Raw genomic sequence first — 18,761 nt, 5'->3', positions numbered from 1 at the left:
CCAGTCTTTAGGTAAAGGAGCAGCAGAAGAGAAGAGAGAGGCAGAGAGATGGAGGGAAAAGACAGAGACAGGCAAAGAAGGAGAAAGAGAAAGAGAAAAGGGCAGAAAGGTAGAATTGGAGGGAGAGGGAGAGGGAAATAGAGGAAGTGGGCACAGGAGGTGATCTTAGTGACTGAAGCTGAGGACATATCCTGTTACAACCCCAAGGGCAGACCAGTACAGATGCCTGAATACTAACACTTGTGGTACAAGATAAACATGTCAGAGGCATTTCTTTCCATCATTTTTATAATTTATATGTTTTTACATGACTTTGAAGTGAGAATGTCCCTAAACATCTCCACTTTTATATTGTCATCATTTTCAGAAATGCATTTGTTAACTGAACTTGCTTAGGAATAGACAGAACTCTACATAAATGTGTAGAAACTCCCTTAGTAAAATCCACATGCTTCCTTTGTTTTTGAAAAACATTGTTTTGGAAATAACTTCCATGCTTCCCCTGTCTCCTGCTGATAACAATTTTTCTTATTCTGTCTTGGCTGTTGTGATGGCTAATCTTGGAAGTCAAGTTGACTACATCTGTAATTAACTAAAACCCAGTGGATATACTGATGAGGGATTTTTCTAAAGCTTTTAAAATTAAAGACCTGTCTTTAACCTGGATCATTTTAGGTGATATTCACCTTCAGATGCTTGGTTGCTGTGCACACTTCTAACCCCAGCACTCAGGAGGTTAAAGCAGTCAGATTTTGAGAGTCAGAGTTTGAGACCATCCTTATCTACAGAATGAATTCCAGGGCCAGCATTAGGGCAGGGTTAGGGTTAGGGCGGGCCTAGGGTTAGGGCGTGGCTAGGGGTGGGGCGTTGCTAGTGTGGGCGGCACTAGGGGGGGTGGGACGTTGCCAGGGGTGGGTGGGGCCGGGGTTGCTGGGCACTTAGGGTGGCCTGGGGGGCTAGGGTTATGGCGTGGCTAGGCTTAGGGCGTGTCTAGAGTTGGGGCATCGCTAGGGGTGGGCGCCGCTGGGGTTGGGGCGTCGCCAGGGCTGGGGTGACCCTGCACTTGGTGTCCTTGGGGGACCTGTGGTGCCTGGGGTCCGGGGGCCGGGCGTGGGGTCCCCGCGGGGCGTGTCCGGGCCCGTGGACGCTCTCCCGGTTCCGGTCCGGGACTTCATCTCCCATGATTCCCGCGGCGGCCATTTTTCCTGTAGTCCGGGACCGGTCCGGGAGGACTCGGTCTCCCATGATTCCCGGCCTGCATGCCCAAGCTCCTTCCTTCCTGTCTACCTGCCCGGGAAATACAGACAGGCCGCTCCCGCCAGGCTCGTAGCTGGCTCCCAGCGCGCGGGAGAAGCAGAAAAAAGGAGAAAAAAGGAGAAAAATAGAAGAAAAACCGCCGCTCTCCACCCCCCCCCCCCCGCGGCAGCTCCAGTTGCTGGCGCTTGTGGAGCCGCGATTGTCACGTGGGAATCCGAGGTGCTGGTTCACGGAGGGGGAGAGGGCGGAGTTCCGTTTCCCGCGGTGGCGGGCCGCTTCCCGCCGGTCCCCGGGAACTGGGGCCCCCGGGCCTCCCGGGCCGGCGCAGGGGTTACGTGCAGCATTGGGTGGCGGCGTGGGGAGGTCTGGCGGGGGAGGGGGGGGTGGGCGAGGAGGGGGGGGGTGGGCGAGGAGGGTGGGAGCAGGAGGGAGTTGCGAGCTGCGCGCGCGGCTTCCCCACAGCACAGCGGGAGCTGGAGGAGAGGGAGCAGTTTGCTAGCTTTTTATTGAGTATTTTTGCATATCTATGTCCATAAGTGAGATTATTTTTTAATTCTCTTTCTTGGTTGAGTCTGTGTGGTTTTGGGATCAGGGTAACTGGAGTCTCCTAAAAAAGAGTTTGGCACCGGGCGGTGTTGGCGCATGCCTTTAGTTCCAGCACTCGGGAGGCAGAGGCAGGCGGATCTCTGTGAGTTCCAGACCAGCCTGGTCTACAAGATCTAGTTCCAGGACAGGCTCCCAAACCACAGAGAAACCCTGTCTCGAAAAACCAAAAAAAAAAAAAAAAAAAAAAGATTAGCACTTCCTGAAGAAATCTTTTTCTCTCAATCACTGTATCTTGGGAGACAGAGTTTATCAGCTTAGCAGCTGTGCCATGGTGAGTGTTTGCTCTCCACCGATGGGAGGAGCGGTGGGCCAAGGTGACTAAGGAGCCAATGTTCTCAGGTGTGGAGGAGTGGCCTGCCTTGGTGCACGTGGCTGCCCTCCCCACGTGTAGAGGAGTGGCTGGGCTTGGCAGGTGAGGGGTCACTGTCTCAAAACTAGGATTGAATGGCCTCCTGAGGCTTGTGGCCGGTCTGCAGCGTCTTCCCCTGTCTGTTTGTGATCCAGTGGACAAACACAGAGTTTAATGTGTTTCTGCCTTGTCCTAAGTAGTTCTAAGTGATCCTTGCAACACCCTGCTGGCAGCCTCTGAATAACTTCTCTGCCCTGGCTTTGTCTGCCCAGAGCAGAGCGCTGCAATCCACAAATGGTGGTGCCTTATGTTGTGCTCATGTTGTCTTACGGGGAGAGCTATCACCAAATTTGCCAAACTCAGAGACTACTGGTCTCTCCAGTATCTTCAGAAGTTCTTCACTTTTTTAAATAATTTTTAAAAAAATGCTGCAAGATCCCTGGCAGCAGTAGGCAGCTGTAGTTCCCAAAATGGTGGTAGCGGGCCATGTGGCGGCAGACAGCAGGCCCTGGGAGCAGCCAGTCATAGGCAGAAATGGCTGCCGCTCCCAGAGTGGTGGCCTCAGTGGTTGTGGCAGGCCATGTGGTGGCAGGCAGTGGGCCTGAGTGCAGCCAGTCTCAGGCAGAGATGGCTGCTGGTTCCCTAGTAGTGGCTGGTCCCAGGCATGGAGACACATGGCAGGCGGGCCAAAGATAGAGACAGGGATAGACATGACTTGCAGAGTGAGGTTGAATACCATATCACTTTTAGCATTTAGGTTTATGATACCTCTGTAGTTAATTTTGTGGAGCTCGTAAATGGTTTCTCCTGTGTAGAGTAGCACTCCACTGCTAAACTGTGAAGTAGGATTGCGTAATTGATAATAGAATTAATGGTATAAGAATTTACTATATTTTCTGTAACACATGGCCATAAAGCCTGCTTTAACTATTTACAATAATTTCTTGAGATTATAACCATATCATACTCTGATCCTCCCTGTGTATGGATTTCCTGGGAAGAGGGAGATGCAGTCCTGGTATGGTAGGATATTGTGCTTTTTATATCACTGTCCAGTGTACAAACAGAGCCATGCTTTTGGTGTGCAGTGGGAAGACAGATTGTAAAACTGACGATATGGTTTCTAGAAGTTCTGAATATTAGTCTACTTTCAAGTTTGTCTTACAAATGTTTTAAATAGTTTAAAAGCTGGTAGAACTACAGTGCTGTTGATTTAGCAATGCATGATTAAAATGTTTCTAACTTTCTGCTACCACCAGTTGCAATGGTGTGATTCATTGATGTTTAATTCCAGGGGACAAAGGGAGTTTCCGAGCTGCAGAGGTTTCTTAGGTGTAAGAATTTAGTTCACTGAACAACTGTAAAACAAGCATAGTCACAGCAGAAAAAGGGATGGGCAAAAAAGAGGGTGAAAACTTTCCTGCTGTGACAGTAGTTGACATTAGCAATGAGTAGTGACACACCACAAACCATGCATTCAAGTATTTGTATAAGAACTGAACTTACTATTAAACCAAATAACTGTCGTTACAGTATTTCAAGCAAACTACTACCACTAGATAAAAGGGTGGGTGCTGCCTAACATAATTGCATACCAGCAGAGAATGATGAAAGTTGTATTTGGTGTGATCTAATATAGATCCCTAGTCTCTGGAGCACATGACCATGAAGCTTGTTTCAACTTTTTAACTGTAATATTTTTATATTGTAATTACATTAGCTTCACAATTTCTGTCTTGCTTCTAACTGTTCCCATGGACCCTGTCTTCTAATCCCTGGCCTCTTTTTTTTTTTTTAGGAATAAAATATTTATTGCAGGGGAGAGGGAGAAGAGAGTAAAGAGAGGAGAGACAAAACCAGTGTGCACCCTAAAAGAGCAGAGATAGAGAGCTGAGAAAATATTTATTACCAGCGAGCGGGGGAGAGAGAGAGAGAGAAGAGAAAAGAGATAAAAGAGAGGAGAGAAAAAACCCTTGTGCACCCCAAAAGAGCAGAGAGAGAGAGAGAGAGAGACTCCATGACCTCTTTTTAACAGTTATTGTTTGAATGTGACCTGTGTTTGGTGCAAGAACTGAGTATATAGGTCAAGCTTTGTTTTTTTTTTTTTTTGGGTTTTTCGAGACAGGGTTTCTCTGTAGCTTTGGAGCCTGTCCTGGAACTCCCTTTGTAGACCAGACTGGCCTTGAACTCACAGAGATCCGCCTGCCTCTGCTCCTGAGTGCTGGGATTAAAGGCGTGCGCCACCACCGCCCCACTCATAGGTCAAGCTTTAATCTTTAATTCCAACACTTTTATTCCCAACACTGGGGAGCTAGAAGTAGTTTGACCTCTGTGCCTTTAAGGTGTGGCAGGAAGCACCTTTAATCCCAATGCCTGGGAGGACAGGACAGACAGATCTCTGTGAGTTCGGGGTTTGGTAGCACACACCTTTAATCTCAGCACTATTGGTACAGATCTCTTTGAGTTCAAGGACAGCCTGGTCTACAGAGTCATTCCTGGACAAAGATATACAGAGAACCTGTCTCAAAAAGAAAAAGTAAATATAAAAGAAATAGATTTTAAATAAAGCCACATAAAGATGGAAAATACACAGAGAATCTTGATACTGTATGTTATTATGCTCTCTTTGAATTGTTTTAATGCTGGCCCTTCATGTTACAAAACAGCATTGCAAACAATATGGTTTCTGTGTTATTATTTCAGGTCTGAGCACTTGGGAACAAACAAGCATCCACCCATCCATTTCTTAGAGAAGGTAAGGCACATTGCTTTGTGGAAGGTCCAAGGCCCTCTCTGCTATATCTAGGCTGAACAAGGTATCCATCCAAAGAGAATAGTTTCCCAAAAAGCCAGTACTGGCAGTAGAGATAAATCCTGGTTCCACTCCCAGTGGCCCATCAGTCTTCCTCAGCCATACCACTGTCAACCACATTCCAAGGGAATAGTTTGCACCTATGCTGGTTCCTTTCCAGTCTGACTGATGTTGGTGAGCTCCCATTAGCTCAGTTAAACTGTTTCAGTGGGTGACCCCATCATGGTCTTGACCTCTTTGCTCATATTCTCACTCCTTCCACTCTTCAATTGGACTTTGAAAGATCAGTCTAGAGCTGTGATGCGTGTCTCTGCCTCTACTTCCATCAGTTGCTGGATGAATGTTCTTTGGTCATATTTAAGTTATTCATCAGTCTTACTACAAGACAAGGCCAGCTCAGGTCTTGAGTGTTTCCACTATGACTGTAGCTTTGTAATCAGCTTTTTATGTTACAAATTTTTGGAAATCGTCATTGAAATATATTCGTTTTATGCTGCCAATTTACTATGCACAGCATAATGTTCCCACGAATTGGTTATTTGCTTCTTCATTTACTTAGGTTGTTTTTCTTGTTGCTGTTAATCTGTGAAAGATTTTGGCTTATTGGCTAAAATGTTTTTGTAGGTGGTTCCTCATATATTCTGATTTCAAATACCAACACTCTAGTTGAGAGGCTCACAAATATCTATTATTCCATATCCTGTATACGTGCAGAGACCATTCATTCTCATGTCCAAAGATTTTTAAGAAATAGCAATAAACTTGTTTCAAAAGTGCTTGTGCCCAGGCAGTGGTGGTGCATGCCTTTAATCCTAGAACTCCTAACACAGAGGCAGGCCAACCTGGTCTACAAAAGCTAGTTCCAGGGCTGGCTCCAAAGCTACAGAGAAACCCTCTCTCAAATCCCCCCCCCCCCCACCAAATGCTTGTGAAACAATTTTAAACTGATTTGCTTTAGGTATATATTGATTCTTTAAAAGTCTTTTATCTTGTATTTTGTTCTTTTAATTAAATTTTTTCATTCAGAAATTTACACTTTCTCCTCTCCTCCCATTTCCCACCCACTCTCCCATTCCCCCTCTTCCCTCCCCTTCCTTTCTTAAGAGAGGGAAGGGAAACCTGCCCTGTGTGAAGTATAAGACCCTCCCCTCTATGGCCATGCCTAGGAAGCTTTGCATCCAAATAGACTAGGCTGCCAAAAAGGCAGTACATGTAGTAGAAACCAGACCCAGTGCCTTTATCAATGGCTTCTCAGTCACCCTTATTGTCAGCCACATTCATAGAGTCTGGTTTGATTTCATGCTTTCCTGCTCATTCATTCCTGGTCCCGCTGGATTTTCTGAGCTCCCATTAGACCAGTCACACTGTCTCAGTGAGAGGACCAACCTCTCGTGGTCCATACTTCCTTGCTCATATTCCCCCTTCTTCTGCTCTTCAACTGTATCTTGGGAGCTCAGTCCACTGCTCTGATAAAGTTCTCTGTCTTTATCTCCATCCTTCACCAGACTATGGTGATACTTGAGATAATCATTTGTGTGGAACATGGCTTTTCCCTTCATACCAGAGGAGTAGAGACAGTATACTGTGTACATTGGAAAGGGGAAAAAGACTGGACAATAACTAGATCACATAATGAAGTCTAAGGGAGTGAGCTTCATGGGTATACAAATTACAAAGAAGGACCTGATTGGGCACAGTGAGTGACTGTGTGATTTCCCATCATATATTAATTCCTTGCATGTGAATGAAGACAGACAGACACCATTGCATGTACAGTTTTGGGAGTAAAACCTGAACTACTACATATTTAGTTTCCAATTGTCAACTCTCCGATGCAGATATGTTCAATCCTTGTTGACACACTTAAGTCAGCTCAGATATTTGAGATAATAAATGCATTATTTCCACTATCTCTTTCCTGCCTCTAAGCCCTGCCATAGAACCTTCATTGTGTTCTAATTCATGGCTTTTTCTTTATCAATTATTGTTTTAATGTCACTTTCATTTTGTTGCAGTACCTCCCAGCTATGAAGTAAAGGCTTGTCTACACTGGACATTAAGTATACAATGGAATATGTACACATAGTACCCATTTTATTTTGTTTAATTTTTTTTTGGTTGGAGGAACAGGAATTGCTCTGGGAGAATAGATTTTATTAAACTACAATTTTCCCAGATTATGATGTTATCTAAACATAGTGTTGAAGGATAAACCTGGATGATTTTTGCTTTCTGAGACATTTGATCTCTGTTCATCCAGTACTTTAACTGCTAATGGCTTGAAGCCCAGCTGTGTGGTCCTAGCTAATGAGGGTAGGAGGTAATTTAAATGTTCTTTAAGGATTCTTTTGTTTTGCTCTGAGGAGCTGTAAGGACCACAAGCCATGTCATGGTGATCCTAGCTAATTAGTGACTGTCCTTGGCAATCAGGACCACCAGTGGCTTACAGGTTCTTTAAAGGATTCTTTTTCTGCTGAAGGATGCTGTAAGTAGGAGCACAAAACCATGCCATGGTGAATGTAGTACCCCTTTCCCCCTAGACCAGGAAGATCAGGTTGGCTTAGCTATATTAGCTGCTTAGAAAGGAATGAACCATAAGCTAGACAGGTTTTATTAGTTTGTGTGGTGACCTGGGTTGTGGCCGTTGGCCTCTGATCTTTGTTGAGTGTCAATTCCCTGGGGGAGGGGGAGGCTTTGCCATACTGGCATGGGACACTTATGAACTTAATGTTGTTGCCTCATGCTATGTAACTGAAAATTGCTTTAAACACCTAATCCTGCCTCTGCTGCCCAGTGCTGGGTAGATAGTCCTTGAACTTCTTCATGACGGGACCTTGTCTGTTTTGTGAGAAAGAAAAATAGACCAGCTAATGAGTGACCTCCAGTATCTCTGTCTTTTATTGTTGATTATAAATGAAGATTGATTTGTGCAAGAACTGAGTACATAGGTCCAGCTTGAAGCTGGCAGATTCACAGTGCAGAAAGTGAGAGACAGGACAGTGGTGGAGAAGGTTCCTACTTCAACAGTAGTTGAGATTAGCAGTGATTAGCTATGTAGTAATTACCTAAGTAGTAATTAGGTAATCAATTTTAGATGCTCCATAAATGTCATTTCTTGTTCACATGCCAGGATAATCTAGAATCTGGATAAAAAACTGATCTTGTCATAAAGTCAAATGGCTATAGCTACAGTAGTTCAAGCAAAATAGATCTGAATAAAATGTGCCCCTCCCTAACAGGACTTTTATTACTGGTTTTAAATATTCATTTTTTGATAAGAGGTTTTAGAAATCTTTGATGTTGTCTAATATAAATCCCTAGTTACTGAAGCACATGACCATCCATCCTGTTTCAACTTTTCAAAATAATTTTTTGATATTATATCATATCTACATTCTCTTTCCTATTGAAATATTGGATCTGTTGAATGGTTATTACTGATGATTCATTCAGGTCTATAGTAAAAAGAGATCAAGTGTGGCTGAAATAAATGAAAATGACAAGGTAGTTTCAGGTGGCAACCAATTACTAGGATAAGCAGGGATTTTCAAGGAGTTTATTACTATTATAGAGAAGGCCCTTGCCATGGAATGGAAGTCTATCAAGATGCTCCAGGAGTAAGACTCTATCCACATAAACCTTCAATTTATGTACGTAGTAAGCAGATTGTGAGAGTTCATGCCATGAAGCTGTGAGGATAAAACCTGTAGTTGTTCTCTTTACTTTTTTTGGGGCCTCCAACCCACTCTCCAAAAAATGACAAATACTGAGCCAAACTCCTAGACTTGTGGTCTCTCCTGGGTCTTCAGAACTTCTGCACTTTTAACATTCAGGTTTAGGATTCGTCTGTACTTAATTTTGTGGAGCTTGTAAAAGGTTTCTCCTGTGTAGATTAGCACTCCGCTGCTAAACTGTGATGTAGAAGAGTATAATTGATAATAGAATTAATGGTATAAGGATTTACCAGTGTGGCATTAAGTCACACAAAGTGTTATGTTGGGAGCATAGGCCCCAGTCCTTAGCATCTATCCCAGCCACCATGCCTGGTCTGGACTTCAAATCCCATCATGCCATGTCCTGACCCCTCCCTGGGGATGGGCTCGGACCCCTCCCCAGGGTAATTAAGTCATCCCCCCCCAAAGAGAAACACATGATCTCCCTTTCTTCCTCCGGGAGAAGCATTCCTGTGGCTTCCTGTTTCCCCCTCAGGGCCACCTGAGAGCTTAGATTCATCTTGAAGCTGGTAGATTCACAGTGCACAAAGGGAGAGACAGGACAGTGGTGGAGAAGGTTCCTACTTCAACAGTAGTTGAGATTAGCAGTGATTAGCTATGTAGTAATTACCTACTTACTAATGAGGTAATCAATTTTAGATGCTCCATAAATGTCCCGGGTGGCCATTTTTTTGTCCACATGCCAGTATAATCAAGAATCTGGATAAAAAACTGATCTTTTCATAAAGCCAAATTGTTATAGTTACAGTAGTTCAACCAAAATATATCTGAGTAAAATGTGGCCCTGCCTAACAGGACTGTTATTACTGGTTTTAAATATACACCCTGAGATAAAAGGTTTGAGAAATCTTTGATGTTCTCTAGTTACTGAAGCACATGACATGATCCTATTTCAAATTTTCAAAAGAATTTTTTTGAGATTATATCATCCATTTTCTCTTTCCTATTGAAAAATTGGATCTGTTGGATGGTTATTGATGATTCATTCAGGTATACAGTAAACGGAAAACAAGGGCTTAAAAAAATGAAAATGAAAAGGTAGTTTCAGGTGGCAACCAATTACTAGGATAAGCAGGGATTTTCAAGGAGTTTATTATTATTATAGAGAATGCCCTTGCCATGGAATGGAGCAAAATTTACATATATATGGTTTTCTGTCCATGTTCCTTTTTTTCTCTGTGCTCTCATTCCACCCCCACCTTGGCCAGTCTCAGCACCATGCTGCCTGAGGCACTGGCCCCTCCCCTACCCCCTCAAGCCTACATTACCTAACTCTTCTGGTTGAGCAATATTCATTCCCCAGTCCTTTGCTTCTATCCCAGCCACCATGCTTGGTCTGGACTTCAAATCCCAGTATGCCAGGTCCTGACCCCTCCCTCGGGTACTTAATTGATGCCCCAAAAGAGAAACACGTGGTCTCCCTTTATTCTTCCAGGTGGTCGCATTCCAGGCAGCTTCCAGGTTTTCCCCTCTAGGCTACCCAGGAGTGTAGATCTCCCTTTAAACCTGGATATTTCCTAATTTTATTGTTTTCATTTGGCTTGATTGGTAATTTTTGCGGCGTCAGAGAGCTCGTTTAGGAATTATTCCTAACATTGGAGGTTCCCACCAAGCTAGGGCAGGTCCTTTCCACATGGCAGGCCTCCTGTTGAAAGGCCCCTAGTCTGCAGTTTGAGCTGTCTGTGCCAGTCTTAAAACCATTTTCTGGGCTATAGAGGCTGCTTCTTGGTGAGTCCCTTTTCTTGTCTATGCTATAGGGTTTGGGGGGACCCATTCTTATTTATTTTTGTCATTTTCGGATTTCCATTTGAAGTCGTGAGCTCACGCTGGGTATTCCAGTCAGGTTGTGGTTAATCGTGCATGATTGCGTTGGCTGAGGTGGTTATCTGTTTGTATCTTGAGGCCAGGCATTCAATCTCCCTGATCCCTTTTTGACCTAAGAGCGACTTTTGATAACGCTCCGAAATGGACTTAGGCCACGTGGTTGGTCAAATACTCTAAATGGGCACTTACAGTTTAAAGCCAGGTCTGTTTTTGCTACTGTAAGTGTCTTACAAAAAAAATCTTTTAAATTTGGCTTTATTGCTAATTTTTGCATCATCAAAGAGCTCACTTTGGAAATATTCCTAATACAAAGTAGAATTTAAGTATTCTATTTATCTAAACATTTTTCTAAATATTTATCTTAAATATTGTTTACATTCCTGATTGTTATAGCTTTGATGTACGCTTTTTTTGAGTTTTAGGTTTCTCTGTCTTTGAACTCACAGAGATCTGCCTGTGTCTGCCTCTCAAATGCTGGGATTAATGATGTACACCACCACTTTCCCTCCAGAAGTCATATTATGTCAGTCTGTGTACTATTTTTTTTGTAACCTTATTGATCACTCTGAGTGTTTCCACTATGAATGTAGCTTTGTAATCAGCTTTTCTGTTTTAAATTTTTGGAAATTGTCATTGAATTGTATTCATTTTATTCTGCAACTTTACTATACACAGCATATTTGTTTTTAGGTATTAAGTTCCCCAAAATTAATTATATGCTTCTTTATTTACTTTGGTTTTATTTTTCTTGTTGCTTTTGATCTGTGAAATACTTTTGGTTTATTGGATACAATGTCTTTGCAGGTTGGTTTTGCTGATGCGAGGTTATCTGTTTTTTGAGTTTTCGTGGGTTCTGTTAGCTTTCTTGGTATGGGGTTTTCCTTCTAGTACTTTCTGTCAGGCTGGGTTTGTGTCTATGTGTTGTTTAAATGTGGTTTTGTCATGGACTATCTCATTGCCTCCATTGATGGTGATTGAAATGTTTGCAGGGTCTAGATATCTGTGCTTGCATCTGTGGTCTCTTAGTGTCTGCATCACATCTGACCATTGCCTTCTGGCTTTCTTGGTTACCATTGAGAAGTCAGGTGTAATTCTGATCGTCTACCTTTGTTTTGTACTTGACCTTTTCCCTTTGCAGCTCATAATAGTCTGTCTTTAGTTTATATGTTTTGTATTTTAATTATGGTGATATGACTTTATTTTGATCCAGTCTATCTTGTGTTCTGTAAGCTTCTTCTATCTTTGTAGGGCTATCCTTCTTTAAGTTTGGAAATTTTTCTTGTATAATGTTGGTTAATGTGTTTTCAGTGTTTTTGAGCTGGGGTTCTTCTTCTATCCCTATTATTCTTAGTTTTTGTCTTTTGATGTTTTCCCAGATTTCCTGGATGTTTTGTGTTAAGAATTTGTTAGATATAATGTTTTCATTGGCTGATGAATTTATTTCATATTGCTATCTTTCAACCCCTGAGATTCTCTCTTCCATCTTTTCTATTCTGTTGGTCCAATTCTTCCTGTGGCTCTCTGAGTCTTTGGTAACTGTATGCTCTGTGTCTCAGACAGCCACTGAGGTCTCCTTTAGCCTGCTCTCTTGCTCTGTTCTCCTGGGTTGCTCTCCCAGCTTGTGCTTTATAGTTACCCTCATGGTCCTCTCAGCAGGAATCTCTTCTGCTGGCTGTCTAGGTTACCCAAATCAGGTTGTGAGGACCATGGCTGGGTTGCCATTCACTCACCCCTTGGTCATCTTAGTATTGTATTTCAGAGTACCACTGAGGTTGCAGGATAGGTGAATTTGGGTGCAGGATGGTGTTTGTTGCTTGTGCAGGTCCAGTGGATGGGAGTGGGTATTGTTCCAGCCTACCTGCAGGAAACTCTCCTTTTCGCTAGTGAAACTGAGGCAGTCAAGGTAGAGGTCCACGGTTTTGCCTCACTATGGATGGCCTAGAAAGCGTGGTGTCATACCGGGTGGCTTGTCACTCACCGCTTGGTTATCTCTGTATGGGAGCAAGCCACTTTCAGAGGTTATGGTTAGGGGCCCCAAACCTCCATAAAATGAGGGTAAAGTACAAATATAATCAGGATGGAGACTGACAGTAAAATACTTTAAAAGATGCTTGACCATTTAACCAGAGTCAAAATAATGTTTTGTTTAATAGACATCTTATTGGAACCCATAAGCTCGCATGTCAGATGAACCCCAGGTTGAGTTTTTACTTCCTATTAAGGAAAGGAAAGGAACTTGCAGGCATGTAGTCTTACTTCTTTGAACGGAATCATATTGTGCTTCCCTGATGCCTACAAAATCTCTAGTTAGAAGTTTTGAATGATGGTGACCACATGACATCCAGATTGTTAGATCCTGAGACTTGAACGGAAGTCACTGTAAGGCTAAGTTAATCAGATACTTACATGGAGCTGTCTTTGAAAGAATTGTTTGCTAAAGTCCAAGGATCAAATGCCAAAGAGCAGTGCATAGGATGCACGTAAGTAGGTTGTCACTATCTGTGCTCTGTATCCACTCTTCTATGGTGGTGTTTCAGCCTCCTTCATGTCTTCTACTATTTACTTTTTTGGCTCCTCATGAAACTGTCAGTGACAGTATCCTACAACCCCCATTTTGCAGTCATCACAGGAATGTAAAGCTCTTCAGTCTCCATCCCATCAATCCCCAATATTGTCTGCCTGGCAAGAATAATGATATTCTAAGATACATGAATTGTGGTGCCTTATGTTGTCATGCTTATGTTGTTGTACAGGGAGAGCTATCACCGAATTTGCCAAACTCAGAAGACTACTGGTCTCTCCAGTATCTTCAAAAGTTCTTCACTTTTTTTATAATTTTTTAAAAAAATGCTGCAAGATCCCTGGCGGCAGTATGTAGCTGTAGTTCCCAAAATGGTGGTATCGGGCCATGTGGTGGCAGACAGCGGGCCCTGGGAGCAGCCAGTCCCAGGCAGAAATGGCTGCCAGTCCCAGAGTGGTGGCCTGAGTGTTGGTGGCAGGCCATGTGTTATGAGGCATTGGGCCCTGAGAGCAGCCAGTCTCAGGCAGAGATGGCTGTCGGTTCCCTAGTAGTAGCTGGTCCCAGGCAGGGAGACATATGGCAGGCATGCCAAAGATAGATACAGGGATAGACATGACTTGCATAGTGAGGTCTATTGCGCATGTGTGATCTTTTCGGGGGAACTTTGGGTGATTCTGGGAAATGTGGTCTTTTAAATCAGGCGGGCAGATGCAGTACTCTCCACATGCATGGCCTCTTTATCTAACTCTGGGTGCTTCTGGGAAATGTGGTCTTTTAGATCAGGCGGGCAGAAGCTCTACTCTGCACATGCATGGCCCTTTTCTCAAATGCTGTGTGATTCTGGGAAATGTGGTCTTCCCAGGTTAGGCTCAACATTATGGCCTCTATGCACAGAGGCCTTCTGGGTGATGTAGTCCCCCAGAAGAAAAATAGACATGACTTGCAGATTGAGGTTGAATACCATAACACTTTTATCATTTAGGTTTACGTGCCTCTGTATTTATTTTTGTGGAGCTCGTAAATGGTTTCTCCTGTGTATAGTATCACTCCACTGCTAAATTGTGAATTAAGATTGCTTGATTAATAATAGAATTGATGGTATAAGAATTTCCCATAGTTTCTGTCACACATGGCCATAAAGCCTGCTTCAGCTTTTCACAATAATTTCTTTAGATTATAACTATCATACTTTGAGTCTCACTGTGTATGGATTTCCTGGGGAGAGGGAGACTCTGCAGTCCTGATATGGTAGCATATTGTGCTATATATGCTGATATGTGATATATATGCTGAGAAAATGTTTATTACAGGAGAGAGTGGCAGAGAGAGAGAGAGAGAGAGAGAGAGAGAGAGAAGTGGAGAGACAAAACCTGTGTGTACCCCAAAAGAGCAGAGAGAGATACTCCATGGCCTCTTTTTCACAGTTATTGTTTGAATGTGACCTGTGTTTGGTTGCAGTACCTCCGAGGTATGAATTAAAGGGTTTGCTACACTGGACATTGAGTGTATAATAGTGTTTATATGCATAGGACCCTGTGCCTTGGATGAAGAACAGGAAGTGCTCTGGGAGAATAGAATATTTTATTAAACTACAAAGTAGCGTCTTATCTCACCATAGTGTGTAAGGACAAACTTGGAGGACTTTTGCTCTCTGAGATATTTTATCTCTGTTCACCCATTAGGTTAACTGGTAATGTCTTGAAGCCCAGATGGGTGACCCTAGGTAATGAAGGACTCTACTTGCTAATCAGGATCAGCGTTACTTTACTGTTTTTTTTTTTTAAAGGATTCTCTTTTTCTGCTGAAGGGATCACCAGGAAGTTCAGGTTGGCTGAGTTATTAGCTTCTTACAAAGCAATGAACCATGAACCAGGCAGGTTCTGTTCGTTTGTTTGGTGACCTTGTTATTGGCCCTTGACCTCTGATCTTTGTTGAGTTTGAATTCCCTGGGTGAGGCTGAAGCTTTGTCATACTGGCATGGGATACTATGAACTTATAATGTTTTTGCCTCATGCTATGTAATTGAAAATTGGTTTAAACACCTAATCCTGCCTCTGCTGCCCAGTGCTTGGTAGATAGTCCTTGAACTCCTTCATGACGGGACCTTGTCTGTTTTGTGTGAAGGAAAAATAGACCAGCTAATGAGTGACCTCCAGTATCTCTGTCTTTTATTGTTAATCATAAATGAAGATTGATCTGTGCAAGAACTGAGTTCTTAGGTTCATCTTGAAGCTGGTAGATTCACAGTGCAGAAAGAGACAGGAGAAGGTTCCAACCTCAACAGTAGTTGAGATTAGCAGTGATTAGCTATGTATTAATTACCTACTTAGTAATTAGGTAATCAATTTTAGATGCTCCATAAATGTCCCGGGTGTCCAATTTTTGTCCACATGCCAGTATAATTAGGAATCTGGATACAAAACTGATCTATTCCTAAAGCCAAATCGCTATATTTACAGTAGTTCAACTAAAATAGATCCGAGTAAAATGTGGCCCTGCCTAACAGTACTGTTATTACTGGTTTTAAATATACACCCTGAGATAAAAGGTTTGAGAAATCTTTGATGTTCTCTAATTACTGAAGCACATGACTATCCATCCTGTTTCAAATTTTCAAAATAATTTTTTGAGATTATATCATATCCATTTTCTCTTTCCTATTGAAACATTGGATCTGTTGGATGGTTATTATTGATGATTCATTCTGGTCTACATTAAACGGAAAACAAGGGCTTAAAAAAATGAAAATGAAAAGGTAGTTGCAGGTGGCAACCAATTACTAGGATAAGCAGGGATTTTCAATGAGTTTATTATTATAGAGAAGGGCCTTTCCATGGAATGGAAGTCTCACAAGATGCTCCAGGAGTAAGACTCCATCCACTTAAACCTTCAATTTATGTAAGTAGTAAGCAATATGATTCCTAGTCCTAGGAAGCAACTTCATACAAAACCTGCTATGCCTGTGGTCCAAGTGTGTTATTGTCTTTCAATTAAGAAGTTAAACTTTTCAGGACCACTCATCCTGTGCTGGTCCTGCAAACAAGAAAAAAAATCATTTTATTCTTCAACTTTACTATACACAGCATATTTGTTTTTAGGTATTAAGTTCCCCAAAATTAATTATATGCTTCTTTATTTTCTTGGGTTTTATTTTTCTTGTTGCTGTTAATCTATGAAATACTTTTGGTTTATTGGATACAATGTCTTTTCAGGTGGGTTTTGCTGATGTGAGGTTATCTGTTTGAGTTTTTGTGTGTTCTGTTAGCTTTCTTGGTTTGTGGTTTTCCTTCTAGTACTTTCTGTAAGGCTGGGTTTGTGGCTATGTGTTGTTTAACTGTGCTTTTGTCATGGAATATCTCATTTCCTCCATTGATGGTGTTTGAAAGGTTTGCTGGGTCTAGATATCTGTGCTTGCATCTGTGGTATTTTAGTGTCTGCAGCACATCTGACCATGGCCTTCTGGCTTTCTTGGTTTCCATTGAGAAGTCAGGTGTAATTCTGATCACCCAAAACCTCCATTAAATGCTGGTAAAGTATAAAAATAATCAGGATGGAGACTGACAATAAAATACTTTAAAAGATGCTTGACTATTTAACCAAAGTCAAAATAATGTTTTGTTTAATAGACATGTATTGGAACCCATAAGCTCGCATGTCAGATGAACCCCAGGTTGAGTTTTTACTTCCTATTAAGAAAAGAAAAGGAACTTGCATGCATGTATTCTGACTTCTTTGAATGGAATCATATTGTGCTTCCCTGATGCCTACAAAATCTCTAGTTAGGAGTTTTGAATGATGGTGACCACATGACATCCAGATTGTGGTTATATCCTGAGACTTGAACTGAAGTCACTTTAAGGCTATGTTAATCAGACACTTACATGGAGCTGTCTTTGAAAGAATTGTTTGCAAAATCCCAAGGATCAAATGTCAAAGAAGAGTGCATAGGGTGCACTTAAGTAGGATGGCACCATCTCTGCTCTGTATCCACTCTTCTATGTTGGTTCAGCCTCCTCCTTGTCTTCTACTATTTACTTTTTTTGGCTCCTCATGAAACTGTCAGTGACAGTATCCTACAGCCCCCATTTTGCAGTCTCCCCAGGAATGTAAAGCTCTTTAGTCTCCATCACATCAATCCCCAAATATTGTCTGCCTGGCAAGAATAAGGATATTCTTGCCAGGTGGTGCCTTTGTCATGCTTACGTTGTTGTATGGGGTTAGCTATCACCGAATTTGCCAAACTCAGAAGACTACTGGTCTCTCCAGCATCTTCAGAAGTTCCTCACTTTTTCTATAATTTTTAAAAAAGTCCTGCAAGATCCCTGGAGGCAGTATGCAGCTGTAGTTCCCAAAATGGTGGTATCGGGCCATGTGGTGGCATACAGCAGGCCCTGGGAGCAGCCAGTCATAGGCAGAAATGGCTGCTAGTCCCAGTTTGTTGGCCTGAGTGGTGATGGCATTCCATGCGGTGTCAGGCAGTGGGCCCTGAGAGCAGCCAGTCTCAGGCAGAGATGGCTGCTGGTTCCCTAGTAGTGGCTGGTCCCAGATAGGGAGACACAGGGCAGGCGGGCCAAAGATAGAGACAGGGATAGACAGGACTTGCAGAGTGAGTTCTACTGCTCATGCATGGCCTTTTCGTGGAACTCTGGGTGATTCTGGGAAATGTGGTCTTTTAGATCATGCGGGCAGTCGCTCTATTCTGCACATGCGCGGCCCTTTTCTCAAAGGCTGTGTGATTCTGGGAAATGTGGTCTTCCCAGGTTAGGCGTAACATTATGGCCTCTACGCACAGCGGCCTTCTGGGAGATGTAGTCCCCCAGAAGAAAAACAGACATGACTTGCAGAGTGAGGTTGAATACCATAACACTTTTAGCATGTAGGTACGTTTACTCTGTAGTTAGTTTTGTGGAGCTTGTAAATGGTTTCTCTTGTGTAGAGTAGCAGTCCACTGCTAAACTGTGAATTAAGATTGCATGATTTTCTAATATAATTAATGGTATAAGAATTTCCCATAGTAACACATGGCCATAAAGCCTGCTTCAATTTTCACAGTAATTTCTTGAGATTATAACTATATCCTACTTTGATCCTCCCTGTGTATGGATTTCCTGGGGAGAGGGAGACTCTGCAGTCCTGTTATGGTAGCATATTGTGCTATATATGCTGATATGTGATATATATGCTTAGAAAATACTTATTACAGGGGCTTGTAAAATGTTTCTCCTGTGTAGAGTAGCACTCCACTGCTAAACAGTGATGTAGAAGAGTATAATTGATAATAGGATTAATGGTATAAGGATGTACCAGTTCTTAGGAGACATTAAGACCCAGAAAGAGTTAGGTTGGGAGCTTAGGCTCCAGTCCTTAGCATCTATCCCTGCCACCAGGCCTGTTCTGGACTTCAAATCCCAGCATGCCAGGTCCTGACCCCTCCCCAGGATACTTAAGTCATCCCCCCCCCCCCCATGAGAAACATGTGGTCTTCCTTTCTTCCTCCCAGGTGTTGCATTCCTGAGGTTTCCCGTTTCCCTCTCGGGGCCAACTGAGAGCACAGATTTCCCTTTAAACCTGGATATTTCTTAATTTGCATGGTTTTGATTTGGCTTGATTGTCAATTTTTGCTTTGTCAGAGAGCTCGCTTAGGAAATATTTCTAACA

General features: G+C 42.6%; 1 long non-coding RNA gene across 1 annotated transcript in view; it reads left to right on the top strand.

Annotated features, from left to right (window-relative positions):
* The window catches only part of LOC130886327 (uncharacterized), a 50,682-nt gene that overhangs the window by 23,881 nt on the left and 8,040 nt on the right, over positions 1-18,761 (top strand). The window contains exon 5 of the long non-coding RNA XR_009058283.1: positions 4,916-4,967. This is a non-coding gene — a long non-coding RNA (uncharacterized LOC130886327). The remainder of the gene's footprint in view (positions 1-4,915; positions 4,968-18,761) is intronic.

Source organism: Chionomys nivalis, chromosome 1 (genome assembly GCF_950005125.1).
Source record: "Chionomys nivalis chromosome 1, mChiNiv1.1, whole genome shotgun sequence".
Lineage (NCBI taxonomy): Eukaryota > Metazoa > Chordata > Mammalia > Rodentia > Cricetidae > Chionomys > Chionomys nivalis.
Note: the sequence above shows the minus strand (reverse complement) of the source record. Positions and strands in the feature narration are given on the sequence as shown.